This window comes from Rhipicephalus sanguineus, chromosome 7, assembly GCF_013339695.2.
Source record: "Rhipicephalus sanguineus isolate Rsan-2018 chromosome 7, BIME_Rsan_1.4, whole genome shotgun sequence".
In the NCBI taxonomy this organism is placed as follows: domain Eukaryota; kingdom Metazoa; phylum Arthropoda; class Arachnida; order Ixodida; family Ixodidae; genus Rhipicephalus; species Rhipicephalus sanguineus.
The window spans coordinates 114410541-114427510 of record NC_051182.1 but is presented as its reverse complement, the minus strand read 5'-3'; positions in this window follow the sequence as shown (position 1 = coordinate 114427510).

Below are 16970 nucleotides of genomic sequence, written 5' to 3'. Positions count from 1 at the left end.
AGCTTACGCTTAAGTATTTAGCTGTTATTTCGTTCAGAAATAAAGTGAAGTGCAGCGTATTGCTTCGCCCAAAATTAAATGTGGAACGTTTCCAGGGCACAGTTGCGTTTGATTAGAAGAAAAATTTTACGCTGAAAACGTTTATCTCAGCATGTCTCACTCGATCTTGTTATCAAACATGTAATTAATAACGAAGGTAACACAGCGATAGCAAACAATAAATATGAGTAGAAAGCTTTGCCAGGTAGCTTTCCTCTTATTGTTTAAGAAGCTGAGGGGATTTTTTATATTACACAATAAAGCGCAAATAAAAAAGCAATAGTTTTACCAGTTTTACCATTTTTTATATATTAGGCAAAATTTTATTAAAACGTTTGCCCCGTAACGTACACCATTGTTGTAATCCTTGTACTGTATCAGTAAATGAAGTGGACAATGTTTGGCAATGTATTCATCATATATAAATTACCAACTAAGAATTGTTTAACGACAATTTTTGTACTTATTTTAGCGCGCGTACAAATAAACAAACTGAATGTTCTGATTTGGCAATACTTTTTTATTCTCTTGCAATAAATTTGCTTTATGACACTCGTTTTCGGATACGTAGTAAGAAACTAGGCTTGAAAATGCACAGTTCTTTAAATTACTTCTTTTAAACTAAACCACGTCCTATGCAATAACTTTTATTGTCTAAAAACTTATCCTGCCAATATGCTCATTCCTGAGAGCAAGACCAGCTGGAATAGTGCCCGGTGAACAAGTAAAGATTGAAGTGCCCTGGAATAGTAGCCCATACATGTCATCTAATTAAGGAGGTTGGCCTTTAGTTTTACGAAATGAAATACGTTGAGGTTGAGAAGAAGAAATCAAGTTTTCGAATACTCTGCAAACAGCATTTCGTTAAACTTAAAAGAAGGTAGCCGTGCAAACACAGAGGCTAGGGAAGATATGAGAGAACAGAAACGTTTACATTTAGAAATGCACTTAGGTACTCATGACGCTTGCTTATCGCCACGATTGGCTGTTGAGGTTTGTGCAGATCATTGCTCATTTGTTGTTTAAAAAATTCGATCCATTCGATTCTGTGAACGTAGGTGACCAGCGGTGCTGACGAGCGCACTCCCGTCTCGGTTCTCGTCAGCGCTCTTCACAGATGGTGTTGCACTGCCTTTGAAACCCGCGTACCTTTGAATAATCGACAATGAATATTGATGACGTCACCAGTTTTAGTGATATGTGATGACATGATACGACAGACGTTATTAGCTGACTTCATCACTCGCTTGTTAGAAGGTATGTTTTTTTTTTCGCTTCGTGGTCTGGCGCGGACGGACATTGCAAGATCAAGCAGCTGTGTCATTTACAACTCCGCTGTAAAAGCAACCATGCACAGTGAATGGTTGCTTTTACAGCCCCTGCTTGTATTCTTTCGTGTGAGCTTTCGTGTGGCGCGTCACATCTTAGTGACTCGTAAAACCTTTCAAAGCTTCTGTGCATAATTTCTTGCATCATGCCGTAATGTAAACGCATCACTCAGGCCCGTAAATAGAGACAACAAATTCGCAGTCTTACACAGCGGTTGCTGAGACAGCAGCTCGTGCAGCTCCTTCGGCCGGTGCAGTCTCCGCTTCGGGCAGGATTTGCGCGGCTGATCTAACAACCGCACTTAATGATTCCGGCGGCTCACTCTCCGATTGTCCAGCACCGGCGCTGCTTGTTGTGATGCTCGCTTGACTCGCACCCGGGCTCGTACTAGACCAGCTGCCCTGCAAAAATTTTGCAATGCGCGACTCCGTTGTTTGGTAAGGTGGTAGTTTGCGGCAGCTCATGTTGCGTTGTTAACGAGGGTGAAGTGCTGAAAGGAACAACATAGACAAGGGCAGCCAAACGCTTGTCCTTTGTCCGCGCTATAGCACACGTCCTTCTTTTGGCGCTTTTAGCGTCAGTTCCTTGGTGTCTAAGCTGTTTTAAGGTTGACACACCGCGTGAAACCACTAGTTCGTGACTTTAGTACATGTTACTTGGACCATAAACATAAACGAACACTCGTTTTTGACTTGGCGAGTGCTTATCGGAAATGTTTAAACAGAATACTCTGTACCCCGCTTCTACGCGGCCTTTGATATTTAGTTCGTATAAGAGGACGTACATTAATAATCCGCTAATAATGTCATCGTCCATTCCTTTTTATTGCGATAGCAATTATATGGACAGTCTCGGCTGGTTTTTGCCGTCGCCGTCGCCGCCTTCATGCTGCGTATGTGTATAGGTATGCATATATATACATCAATATCCCAAAGAAAGACAAATCAGAAAAATGCTTCCGAAGCGCGAAATCGAACCAGCGACCACTCACGTCTCAGCGCGGTGCGCTAAGCACTATTCCACAAAGCGCAGATGCCTCAGGTAGCTAACGGCGAGCGTTACATACGCACCCTTTACCGTTTGCAGTCCTCCGAGACCGGCAGGCGCTCATAAGCGTTTCTTCATTACCAGCGAGATGGCGCTGGAGCGCGGCGGGCGCACTTAAAGGCGTCGGCCAGCTCTCTCGGTTCTTCGAATATTTGCGCAAGGAGAATCTTGGCCTTCCGCTGTCAGCTCGCGCGGGCGCTCGAACAAGCTACCGCAGTGTTCATGATTCCCAACAGATGGAGCTGCGTGGTAGCTCTCACCGCGCGTCGCATATGTGTAGCTAAAAGCGTTTCAGATGTCGTGCACCTAACGTACGTGTACTTTTCACGTTTGCGTACGAGAAGTCCCTACGTACGTGAAATTAAAACTGTCTAGTAGCTGCCAGGTAGTGATGGACGCGCGCTAGTTGCAGCGCGTCCATCACGGGCCGCATTTCTTGCTATCGCATTCATTGATTCGCCCTTGCGGCGAAACTGTGACTTTTCTTTTTTCCTTTCGTACCACAGATCGTGCACGGTCACTCTATTCAGTGATAACCTGGACGCAATGTCACTCTACTTAAAAGCATCAAGAAGTGCTATTGTGACATAACATTTTTGTGCACCATTGACGCTCTTCATTTGAAAGGGAATGGTTTGCATTTCTTCCCGGGGAGTACTTACACCTATGCTAGAATAAAAACCAAAGTACACCAAAGAGCGAGGCCTGACGTGGCTGACGCTGCCTTCCTATTAAAGTCAATGATATATGCTAGTGCGGGCGCGCACCTTGGAACATGATATCTAGATTTTTAAGGATCTTCAAATCTTTTTGTGTCTTTAGAGGTTTTGGTGTATTCAAGGAACGAAGAGTTCTTTGAACACCGTTTTAATTAGTTGCAATAGACGATGATAGATTTCATTACTGGATGCAAGGGCATGCAATTAACTATACTTACAGATGTCTTGCTCGACGTATCTGGAAAGATCGAACGTGCCTTCTTAATGCAATGTAAACTCGGGATCCCCGACTTAACAAGATACTTTATGCTCCATAAAACAAAGCCAGTTTATATGCCATATCTGCTTTGCTGGAAAAGCTGTGTGGCGTGTCCAGACTTTTCCGTTTCAAATTGTACGCGTACGCGTGAGGAGGACTCTCTGAATCGATTGAACATTTTTAAACACTGATTTCATAGCTACGCATTGTATTCACATAGCACAAAGCTAGCATTAGCAACGAGACGTAGTGTTTGATTGAACAATTCGTAAAGAAATCATCTAATGATGATATTTTCGGGGTTGTTTTGCCTGTTCTCAGAATACGCAGTACCTCAGGGGTCTCTACATTATATGGTTCCCAGCCCACACACCCGACCCGACGGAGAGGTCAACCCTAACGAGGCTGCACACAACGTAGCTCGAGGACTCACTTTCCGTGCTATGGCAGACGTTGGTCCCTCGTCAGAGTCTTGTGATGTGTGGGAGTGGGAGGACCGAATGACTACATTCAAGGACATTACTAAACATTATAAACTGCAGAGGCGCCTTTAACCACCACCTCACCTTAAAATCAATAGGTCGAAGTCTGTCCAATGGCGACAGTTACAAACCAGGTCATATAAGAATTCCACGCTACTACATGTTATATGTCCAGATTTATACACGACCGATCAATTCAAAGATTGTGAAGCACGAGCTACCTTAGAATATATCCTATTGGAATGCCAGGGATTAATACACAGTGATGAGAACGCGGCCTCCACCGACAGCTTCCGCGCGCGTTGGCGGGCCGCGCTGCTCACCTCAGATCAGCTCTTGGCAATCCAGTGGGCCGAGGAAGCCGCTAGGAGGCAGAACCTTCTAGCCGACACCTAGGCGGAAGCCCAGCCCACAAACACGACGAATACGAAATAAAGTGTTTTTTCCATTTCATGATATTTTTCGCGTGCACACGGCAAGCATAGCCTTTCAGTCACGCAACTATTTTACGCCTGATGGCTTCCCATAGATAGCCGATTTTACGTCGGACACAAGTGCTATCATGGGTTCTTCAACATTTACGTAGTTTTGTGCGTCGTGACGCAGAATTAACAAGGTCATGAAACGTCGAAAGCACTAACCCAACCGTTTTCATTTGTTATATGCCTAGCATAGCGGTGTTCTTTTACTTGCTCAAATTCAAAACGACAAAGCTAACAGCCCAATGTGACGGCACTTAAACCCATACGTGAAATAGTCAATAGAACATCGCTAGAAATTCCGACTGTTGTGATCACTCAATGTTTTCAAACATTACAAAAAATGTGTATTCTTATGAGATGACGTCATACGTTATCTTCGCTGTTTGTCGGCATACTCAGCGCAAGTTCAAGTTGTCCAGAAGTGTGTGTGGAACAAGCTGCCGCACTCCACAGAATTTAACACTTCTGTATCGTATGGTGTGCTCTACCCGCTGATATCCTCTAGTGAGCAATTTCTCATATTTTGTATCTATTTTAGTCATTACTTGTATTCCTTTCATTGTCTAGAAATGGGGGGACGAACGTTGTTTTTCATGCAGCAGCTTTAATATGTCTGACCCCAAATCAGTTCCGTTTCAAATACACCTCTTTCACGGCTAATAGTCCTAAATGCCCACGACAGGCGTGCACCCAGAGAGGCTAAAGATGGCAGAGGGGTGCCCCTTTGTAAACCCTGTCCCCGAAATTATCTAGGGGGTGGGGGGCGTCACCAAGTCTGCTCCATACCTCTACTCAGCCGGACCTGTACCACCATTGTTGGGTGTGCAGAGTTACGGCCATACATGATTCTGACGTCAATGGCGGCCGAGGATCTCCGTTATTTCATTCCAGGAATTGTTCGCTTCCAGCCTTTACACCAAAAAGCCTGGAACCAAAGGCAAACCGTTCTGCGAAGCACGTCATTGATTTATTTTAATTTTCACATCCACAACAAAGCTCGTTTTCTTTCGGACACAACTAATGTGTGGGAGAGCTTAGGGGGAAGGCGCTGCGGTGAAACATGGCTCCGCAAATAAGGAACCCTACGCCCTCCTATGCTTCCAAATAGCCGCTGCTAATATTACCATGCTCAAGCTCTTCACCTAATGTTTTTACAAGCAGTCCAACTACCTCGTACCGTTCTAACTTGCACATTTACGCAAGCGGCAGCATCGTGAAGCAGATTTTTTTTTTTGCCTTTGCTAAGCTTACCAGCCGTTTCCATGCCGGGGCTGTTTGTTTCACAACTCCGACCGTCGGATCTGCAAGCGATAGAGAAAGACGAATTGTCTATAAATCTATATATCATCTCCGCGTTCACTGGAGTTTCTTTTAAAGGCCTGACAAAGGCGCACTGTGTGTCTCGGGGTTTTAAAAGGCCTGTTGGTCTGAGAGCACAGAAACATAAACGCCTTAAAGAAGCGAATAATTATTAATTTTGTTTCCCTGTACTAATCATGGCAAGCAATATTTTTATCTGCCTCACAATATACAAGTTAGTTGGTTTGTACTGGTTCTGAAACCAGGATTTCGTATCATGTTACGCACAAACATTGTGACATGACTTACGGAGACGAAATATGAGGAGATATATTCGATCACGTAAACAAACGCGTGAACGCAGAGTTTTGAAAAACGACCGCACAGGTAGAAGGCTGGTCTTCATCAGTTTCGCGTGTTCAGCCGTCTCCTCCGCGTCCGATATTTGGCCCTCTGTTTATGCGCTGCAACAAGAACACGTCTTTTCGAAGTTTTTTAACTAGCCCAAAATTCTAGTTTAAATTGAAACCAAGGTATACCTAATACTAGGAGGAGCTTCCTCGCTTGCATCCGTCTTTGGTGCGCTACGTACTCGAAGTCCGCCAAAATTGTTTTATACGTCTCCAAACATATAGTGATAGATAATGATTTTTTACAAGAAGAAAACACTCCCTGTTAGCCCTGTAATGCCCAAAAGGCGTTCTGCCTTGAGAAAAATTGTGAGAAAACACTGACCATATGTACTGTTCTTGTAGAGTTCATTTTAAGAAAAAAAAAAGGGTGAAATTTTATTTCGAGCATAACTTGATTACTCTTAATTAAAATTGATTAATTAATTTGATTAATTGAGTAGCTCAGTGTAACTTAATTATAACATGTTAAATATCCAGTAACGGCTTTTCTATGAAGTTTTCACGGGTTTTTTACCTCTTTTGAGGCATTATATTCAATGTATCAAATATGATACAGTGGGCATTACAGGGTTTTAAGCAGTCGTTCATACTGATCTACCACGGTACGCGCTTATTCGTGACGTATTGCTTACTACGCTGTAGGTTCTCACAGTTCCTGCTTGAGCTAGCTCGGTGGTATTTTTACGTAGCTAGAATCAGTGCTATTGTTGTTGCTGCGCCTCAGTTACTCACAGTTTCGAAGCGCAGGAGGCGAACAGGTCACTCACGATGCGGCTGCGTTCTTCTTCTCCTTCTTCTTCGCGAGAATTCATGACGACGATGACAATTGCAGAGCCGATGATAAGGCGCGTATCGACAAAGAGGGCGTGCCGATTAATTCGCGGCAGGAGGTAATTTAGGAGAAGTTCCTATTCTAAAATGTTGATGATACATGTTGATGATACTGATGATACATGTTGTCGATATAGCACTCAGTGCATTCGTTTACGGACCATATTCGATAAGCCAAATAGGCTCTACCAGAACATATTATAAAGTGAAAGCCTCGGACTTTCCGATTAAACATCGATTTTAGAGAAAACCGCTTGAGCCCTACCGCAGTGTTTCAGTAATAATATCTGGGGTTTAACGTCCCAAAACCACGATATGATTATGAGAGACGCCGTAGTGGAAGGCTCTGGAAATTTCGACCACCTGGGGTACTTAAGGCGCACCTAAATCTAAGTAAACGGGCCTCAAATCATTTTTGCCTCCATCGAAAATGCAGCTGCGGCGGCCGGGATTCGATCCCGCGACCTTCGGGTCAGCAGTCGAGCGCCATAACCACGTGATCACCGTGGTGGGGCCACCGCAGTGTTTTAGAAAGAGATGCAACTTTGTTTATTGAAAATTGATTTTTCACACATGGACATGGGCATGGTCAGGGCACGTAGCACGTAGGCAATATAACCGCTGGTCAATAAGTGTAACAGACCAAGAGAAGGCAAGCGCAAGAGAAGGAGGTAGACTGATGAGATTAAGAATTATGCAGGGATAACGTGGCCACAGGAAGCACAGAACTGCGTCGTTAGGCAAAACATGGGAGAGGTCCTTGCCCTGCAGTGGGCACACTCAGGTTGACGGTGATAATGATGACAATTACCACACACACTGCCATATATTAACCGTATATCTGCGCTCGCGTTGTTCTCTGTGTCTTCGTCCTTGTGTCCTGGTCATTTAGCGCAGTTTAAGAACGCGTAACAGCAATGAACCAACAGGCCCGCCAGAACGTATTACTGAAGCATATTTCTTCTCCAGTGGGCTCTTTTATATCTGCGCAGCCAAGGCAAGAGGCAGGTATTTCTTGTGCGAACCTGGTCGCTGTGTCCGTCTGCCAGTCACGTGTTTTGTCTTATTGCCTGAAGCGCAGGATAGTTCATCTGCATGTGACAGCACTATTTGGCCATCTGGTTCCGTTCTGGGGCCACGTCCGAAGAATAACAAAGGTATTGAAGTCTGAGTGCTAGAGGAACGTAAGACCTTACTCCGACCTGCGCTCGTGCTGTTCTATGTGTTTTCTTGCTTGTGGCCTGGTCATTTCGCGCAGTTTAAGAACGTCTAACAGCAATGAACCAACTAGCCCACCAGAACGTATAACAGAAGCATGCGCATTTCACTTTGCTTTCAATTACTGGTTTTGTGTGTATACGACAGATATAAACGTTCCCACTCGACATACGCGTGCAGGATTGGTTGATGTTCGCAAGGAGAAACTTACGACTACGAATATTCCAATAGCCTCTGCAGATTACACCGCTGCTACACTAACTTTGGCGTAAGAGTACTCGTCATTATATTTCAGGTTTCGCCGCCATCCTATGCTGCACACTCAATGCACAGTCAACCAGGTTGTCCACAACCGTTGGCTACTGCGCTTACGACTGTAGTGCTGCCTGAAAGACAAGTTTGTTTTGGTGTGACCCCGTAGGTATGTCACTGTTCAAAAAACAATGGCGCTGTGTACATGATATTCTCGTGGCTCATGTTTTCGGCCAATCCTTAAATTTTCGGCGAATGCTATAGTGACATGAATATGTAGCCTTATATAAGTTAACGCGACAGCGTCCCACTTCGGTCGAACGCCACCACCTTCTGACCCACCACGGTGATCTAGTGGTTAACGTGCTCGACTGCTGACCCGCAAGTCGCGGGATCGAATCCCGGCCGCGGCGGGATTCGATCACTTTCAATGGAGGCGAAAATGCTTGAGGCCCGTGTACTTAGATTTAGGTGCATGTATAACCCCAGGTGGTCGAAATTTCCGGAGCCCTTCACTATGGCGTCTCTCATATTTATATGGTGGTATTGGGACGTTCAACTCCAACAATTATTACCACCACCTTCTGGTTGTCATACCAGCCCCCTATGGCTATTCTGATGCCCTCTTCGTTGAATTACGCGCTGTTTTCGAAATGGTGAGAGAGAAAGGAACTGCGCGGCATAAGTTCTCCTATATGATATCCCGCCATGTTATCTAAATGATCCTTTAGGTATAAGAAACAGGATTTGGTAACCTACAAGTATAACAATTGTGTGGCCAGCATTATATTGGGCGAAGTCTATATTGTCTATAATTACGATTAGTGTAATCTGCAATAGTTGTGACACCAGTGGCGGCCGCAACATTCTTGCCAAGTCCATGAAGTGGGGGCGGGGGGCACTGGCAGTTTGTCAATTCTAGTATTGGATGTGGGTAGTGGTCTGCAGTGCCCCAAAATTGCTCATGCATCCTGTGCGAGCATCACACTGGTGGTAAATTGGGATGGTTGGTTGTTCATTATCGTAAAATAACAGTACAAAAAACGACTGACGAACACACAGAGACAAACGAGCGCTGTCGTTTTTTTTTTCGTCGTTTTTTTCGCTTGTATTTTACTGTGCGAGCAGGAGAAAAAATTTAATTTGAATTCAGACGTCGCAATCAAGCGGTCACGTGAGGTAACCGTGTATTTTGTCCGCAGGCGCGCTGGCACGGTGCCAGACTTTCGTCATGTTCGGGCGCTGCCGACGCATTCTTTCCTGCAAGCCTCCAACGTCTTGAAGCGGTTTTTTCCCGCGAGGCACAGGTGGCCAGCAAGGTTCTGAGACGTGGCTTTCAGACATCGCTCGGCCGTTCCGGAGGCTGCCATATTGGCGAAGTAAGGCTGTCTCAGCCTGTCTGGCGCGCAGGCCACCTTCCGTGGCGCCTCACAGTGGCTGGCGCGTGATCCCTGCTCGTGGCAGGAACGTTTACACTCTTCGGATGAAGCGAACAAACTTCCCCTGCTGTCGTTGACGGACGGGCAGAGGCCAGCGGGAAGTTCCACTGTTCACACCGATCGCCGTTGGAGAACCACAGTGGGCCCGCAACGTCACCGCTGCACATGAAAGGTTAAAAGCAGAGTTCGTCCCAATATTTCAACATCCGCGGCTTCCTTATTCGTCAATGCTCACGAAGTCAACGAGTGCACAACGACAAGCGGAACATTCAGAAAGAGTTCTTGAGAATTCATCAAAGCAACGATGCAATGATTATACACAACCTGCGAAACAAGTTATCGGCGACAAGTTCTAAGCGCAAAAGGAAAATTATTTTGAAGAATTCGCCTAAGCGAACGAGTTTACGCTACCGCACAACCAGTGCACTGTGATAAACCAAGGCAAACTTAAAGAGCCCTAAATGACTGTGTGAACTCAGACGAGATGCCGATTTCATTCTCGCCTTCAACACACTTCGTACAGGTGTTATGTCCGCCTGCTTTTTCTTCGTGTCTAGTTTTGCACTGTAACCGAGTTGTAGATAATTAAGAACTGATATTGCTCGTATATGGACCAATCATGAGCTTACTTCTGTATGACGTCACTTAGACTGCTCGCGTCCCGCATTGCGGCGAAAATACAAGAAACGCTAAGAGAGAATAACGCGCTCGTTATTTGTATTTTTAAGCGTTTTTATGGGCTGTTTAACAGTGCGATATTGCTGCTGTATACACAGTCGCCTAAATCTTTAACGAGCATGCGCGAGCGACACTTTTTAGGGGCGAAGCTCCTTAAGGCGGCATCCGTTCTTCCCTCGTAGTCGTAGTCGTAGTAGTCGTAGTGCGTAACCAGTCTTACGCTTTGACCTCCAAGGTGGTGCCGGTGGGAGATTTTTCCTGTGCGTTGTTGAACACTAAAAAATTCGCAGCGTGCGCGTTAACTAAAAGCCGAATTCTTCTGTCTCTCATTCCCCATTAGCAGCCATTGGCATGTTCCAGTAAGAAACGTTAGTAGAAGTAGAAGTGTAAGTGTTAGCTAAAAGCCGACTTCTTCTGTCTCTCATTCCCATTAGCAGCCATTGTTTACCTCCAAGGTAGTGCCTGGTGAGATTTCTCCTGTGCGTGATTACACAATAAAAATTTTGTTCAAAACGCCGTTGATTGATGAAATAAACCAACGAAAGACGCCAGATGTTTTGTAAAAGCAAAACGAAAGAACGCCAGATGTTTCTAAAGCAAAACGAAAAGACGCCAGCTGCTTAACGAAAGACGCCAGATGTTTTCTAAAGCAATGGTTTTCTAAACAATGAAAATTCACAGCGTACATGTAAAACTAAAGTGAGCTGCAAGTCGTCATAACTCATCGAACCTTTAGTATAAACGCGCCCGATCTCACGTCGGTGATGATGTACTGGGCAGAATTCACGGAAGATTCACGGTTTACCGATGAACCTCCGCAGCTTCGCCCACTCATCATCATTCACTCCGTGGATATGCTGTGATTTTTTGTGTGCCTTCGCTATATGACTGATTTATGTTCCAAAACGGGTGAGGGCAAGTGCATGCCCAGAAAGCACATGCCCACAAAACAATTTGTTTGCTACTTCATTCCATCATATGGTGCTGACACACAGAAATGTCGCCGCTACGCACGCTAGTTAAAGGGATGGTGCCATCTAATTTGGAGGCTATAACAAGCCTGTTGTGAGTTTTCTCGGTATGCAAGGACACCCGACTCGAAGGGTCGGACACAGCAAACGTTTAGAATATATTTTGATTCACTTCCAAAGTGTACCTAAATGCCCATTCTCCCGATCAAAACCCATCGCTAGCACGCCAACGCTGACGTAGCTCTATAGGAAGGGCAACGAAAGTTGTAGTGATGTCACACCAGATCTGCTGTAGTGACGTGAGTGACCTCAGGACCTCCGCCACCTCCGCAACGTACGTACCGGCTGTAGTGAACTAGAATATATTCTAGTTCACTATAGTACCGGCAAAGCATCGGTCGCCACATCACTCGCCGAATTTCGATCGCTTCTGGGCTAAGTGCGTCACAGCCTTGTGTGGTCACGTGACCAAGCCCCCTACACTTCTACCTCATTGCCCAACCTCGGCGCCCAGAATCCGAAACCGAAAGTTGTCCACATCAAAAGGCGATATTAAATTATTTAGCGAGAATACATGAATCTTGATGCGTGCATCATGCTTCCTGGAGCTATAGGAAACGCTTACAGCAAAGAACGCGCAAGCCACAAATTTGGTGGCACCTTTTAAGGTTTGGGCGCCTGTACATATACAATATGCCATCCATTACCCTGCTTCACCGCTAAGATTTACAGTCATGCGAGCCATATATACTAGCGAGGCTGATATTAGGGGAATACCGTACACTGAAAAAAATGCTTTCATACGCAGCTTTCAAGCACCAAAATTTAAGACTAAAGGTATGTCTTTACTAAAACGTACCACTTAAAGGGACCCTGAAACGGTTTTGGCGATTTTGTACGAACACATTCAGCCGGTAGAGCAAGTCCTAAGGATCATTTACATACCGATTTAAGCTCTGTGCGTAAACTGTGTAATTTATTAGAAGGCTTTAAAGATGCCAATCGCCACCGATCACAGCGGCTCAGCCAAACGTGTTTTCAAACCGCCCACTTCCAGTGCGCGTCGTATTGGAAGCGCGACGTCACGCAGGCGGCTGATCTGATTGGATATGTCCAGTACACGTCACTGAACCTCCTGTGGGCAGCGGGCGTCGTCTGCCTGTGTTACAACGTACTCCGTGTTGACGTGAGCTGAGCGACAGTGTTGATCTCGAGGTTTCTTTTCTTGGACATAATTAATTGCCCTAGCCGTGTTGTGTACCACATTGTAAAGCTGCGACATCGTGCAATGTTCGTGAGGCATCTGGCGAGCGGAATCCCTTCAGCTCGTCGCTGCAGTGAGCGTCGCGCTCTCGCTATCCGCTCAACGCCACGATCCACGTTTTTGTGGCTGTAACTGTACCCCTGAAGACACAACAACATTGCCCGAGTTTACGCGTATCGGTGATCGTTCTCGAATTATGTTTGTTTGTCCGCATGCTGTTGCAGATTGTCGCCGTACAGGAGAATAAAATAAGATCTGCTGGTAGTGTGGCGGCACCTGTCGGAGCAGATACCAACCACTCCGCGAGCTTCGTCTTTGTTGGGCCTCCGAGATTGCGCGCAACCCGTCGGCCCACATGGCTGGGCGAAGCTCACCGTCGAGTGCGCTCATGAGAGCGCTGCGATCGCCGGCGATGTCAGGGTGTCTGTGAGTTGAGGGTGCAAGGCAGTGGTGAGGAGGAGGGTATAGATATAAATTCCGTAGCGGCCTTGGTACACAGTGCGTCGCTTATTTCTGGTGCGAATGATTTGGGGATGCTCCTGCCTAAACGCTGTCAAAACTTCAAAAAACCGTTTCAGGGTCCCTTTAACACATCTATAATCGATAGCAGAACGAAATCTGAAAGGAGTTAGGCCACCTCACCTCTTGCATTCGGTGAAAAGAGCATTTTCATCGCATTTTGGCTCTACGGTGTTCGCGTTTGAACCGCAGGCTGCGTCGCAGCTGGCCAGCGACGTAAACTTGTTCGCTCCTCGGTTACACAGGGCGGCACCCTTCAGGTCAGCTACCGAGAGGCACGCTCCTTGAGAACCATCGAAGTAGAACTCGTGCTTCGGAACGCCGCAGAAGGTGAACGAGAAGGCCCCGCATTTGTTTCCTTTTTTAGCCTGAAAGTGAGGACAGGTGGCTGTTGTTTTATGCTACATTTACCGCATTATCAGGTGGGACGTCACATTGTAGTGTGCGCAGGGCTCCCTAGATTAAAAATAGAAATTTGCCCTTGCAAGGTCCCATGTCCAATGAGCAAAGGCGATCGAAAAGTTTTAAGGGGAAAGGCTTAAGTGTCTCTGTTCTTGGGCAGCGCAATATTAGAGAATACAGGGAGAGAACACAGGACACGCTCTTGTGTTGTCTTGCTGTGCGCCGCCCAGGAATGGTTATGCTCCAACTCGCCCACATTTCGTTTATATTTAAGTGTCTCGTTGCGCGGCCCTTGGAGTAAAACAAGGAAGACGAATGAAGCCTCTAAGAAAAAAGAAGAGTCATTTGACTATTTCTTTCAGAATCATCACTTGCCGCCTATACACAGCCTTCAAAGAGACACGTGAACTCTTTTTTTGAAGATTATATACTCTCGTTGAAGGGTCATGGGACCCAGAAGAGAGTTTACCTGTCTCTTTAAGAGAATCGTACGCGTCGCAAGTCAGAAGTAACCGGAAGTGGCAACTCCTGCTCTTCTTTTTCTTAGAGTAAAGTGGTAATAAAACCAACGTGACCTAGGTTACTAATGTCGTCACAGCTCTAAACGTTTGACGTCATCACGACATCAGCTTTTGGCATCGTCACTTTGTGAAATGTGGGCAGATCCCTGATGTAGTGCAACACCAAGTCAGGTACCGAAATTCAGGTGCTTTCTTTTCTTTTCTGTCTATGGCCTATGCAGCTGGCGTACGTCTTTCAGTGACCATTGCTTATTGCGCCCTGTCTGGTTTTCATGAAGCAGACAGGCATGTTTTCGACAGTTGTAGCTAATTTCCAGCGGAACTGCCAACCAACTTTTTACATTCGATATTGCCTTACTGCCCAAGAATTTCTTTCGCATTGAAAAAGTGCCATAGATACACTGTGGCGACACTCTATACTGACGAATGCAACAAATTTGGCGAACGCAATTTATTATGCCCCATTGGAGCCAATAGAAGGTAGCGTGAAGCGACCATATTACGATAATAGGTGTTTAAAGGACATACTGCATTCACACTAGTAACATGGCCAAGTGTCCGTATCCGGTGAAGACTTAACGCGCTACTACAGATGTAATTTTTTTTCGAATTGCTTCCATTCAAACGCGATACCGCATCGCCAACACATTGTCTCTAACATCAAGGCGTCATAACACGAGCGCCAAGACGCCAGGACAAGAAAGAGGACGACACACGGCGCAGTGTGTCGTCCTCTTTCCTGTCCTGGTGTCTTCACGTTGGTAGTCTACCGTCATAAACTTCCAACAATCCCAAGCCGCCACCCTTGTAAACTTTAACATAAAGTTCTGTGTCCTCGGTTTATGCATGACTGAAGATGCCATTCTGAATGGTGAATCGATGGTGGCCTCCTCTCATTACTTGAAACGGTACAATGAAAACGCTCTAAAAGTTACTGCTCCCACTACAGCGAAGTTTTCAACGGCTTTCCCCCAAAAATTGATGCTCACCTTTTGCGTGACCTGATGAGGCATATCCGCTGCCGTGCTCGTCACTGCTTGTGTAGTTTCCATTTCCTCTGTAGATGTCTCTTTGCTCTCGGCACTGAGCCACAAAAAAATAAAAAAGTAAAAAAGAACGTTACTCTTAACGCATGAGGACTGCAGAAGCGAAATAACAGAAATTATAAGAACCAACAAGACTTTTTTAAAAATAGAGCGCGAACCAACGTTTTAATTACTTAGAAGCACAACATCTTGGAAAGCGCAATGATGCTATTATTAAAAGAGCTCGAATGTTCAAATTTCATACCACGCGGTTCTCTTTTTAGAAATCTTGAATGGGTTTTCTTTGCAACTACTCGACAGAGCATGGACAGCGAGCTACTTGGTTCACACTTGTTCGTTTCTCCTAAAAATATGATCGCATCATCACTCTCGCTACAGCAGGGCGTTGAATAGTTTTCTCTGATAAAATTTTACTGAATATGATTTTATTAATTCAGGCAGAAACAACTAAAGTTGTTACCTGCCTATATGTGGCAGGTCGGTTGCAATGAGATTTCATTACAATGATGCTGATGATAACCAGAACAAACTTTGACAATGGTGACGGTATAGTTGTCAACCCCTTGAAAACAAGGTGGCGAGAAGTATTCAAGCCCAATTTATATTACACAATCGTGTTATTTCATCTATTGCGGCCCAAAATCCCGTTTTTGTAAAATTCTATATATGTGTTCACATTGTCTCTATCTCTAAATGCACTGCTGCCAACATTTGTAACACCACTGGCGTAAACATTTCTTCTCTCCTTCCTTTTTCTCCGCTATTCTAAACGTGTTTTACCTCTCTTCATTGCTGTCCACTTAATACTGCCGCGACATTTGAAAAATTGAGCTCGCCATCTCCCTAACACCTCAAGAAAGAAGATCGTGAAAAAAAAAGTGATGCTGAACATGCAATTGTAGAAACTGGCTGTCGAATTGCAAAGAGAACTGACAAAGGAATATCTTCCTGAATTAAAAAACCAGAGACAATTCGATGCATCTTTTTCACGGAACTGCCTGGGATATAATTCTGGCATTTTGTTTCAGTGTGACGTGTGCTTGGCGGACTTTATGGCAAGGAGCGCATGTTTCATCGTGCTGAGAATATTTGCCACCGTTCCCATATTTTTCGTGCTCTGGCAGCCATTTCAACTTAAAAATAGCAAAATCAGATAGGCCGTAGAAGATGCGCTGGTCACATCCGTATTTGCATGCGCCGTTATGCTATCACTGATACTCTCCAGCGCCTGGGCTTATAGGCGATCACCGGTTTCTGATACGGAAATGTCATCTTTTATCGAGGCCAATTGTCATTTCAAGTTTGCGTATTTCATCGTTGCATTTCATTATTGTATTTCATTGCTTCACGCATGACCCTTCTTGTTGCCTGTAGCAATAGAAGTGTTGCGCTACTCCAAATGTAAGGGAAGGTCCAATTCCCGGCATGAAGGCAAGAAAAAGTAATTAGGGAGCATTGCGCAATGCGATAGATAGAAATCAAAATAGTACACAGTAAACCAGTTTACACCCTTAAGGGGGTGTTGCCATGTCTAAACTAACACCCTTACACCTTAAGAAAAGGGTGTTTTCACGTATCAAAACACCCAGACGATAGGGTGTTGCCACTGGCCTAACACCCTTATCGTGGGGTGTTTCCAATGGCCTAAACATCCTTATCACTGAAAAAACATGAAAAATAATATCTACCCGTCAGGAAACACGCAATTACAGATGACATGAGCATAGAAGGCGCACGCACGCACCAACCGTACAACAACA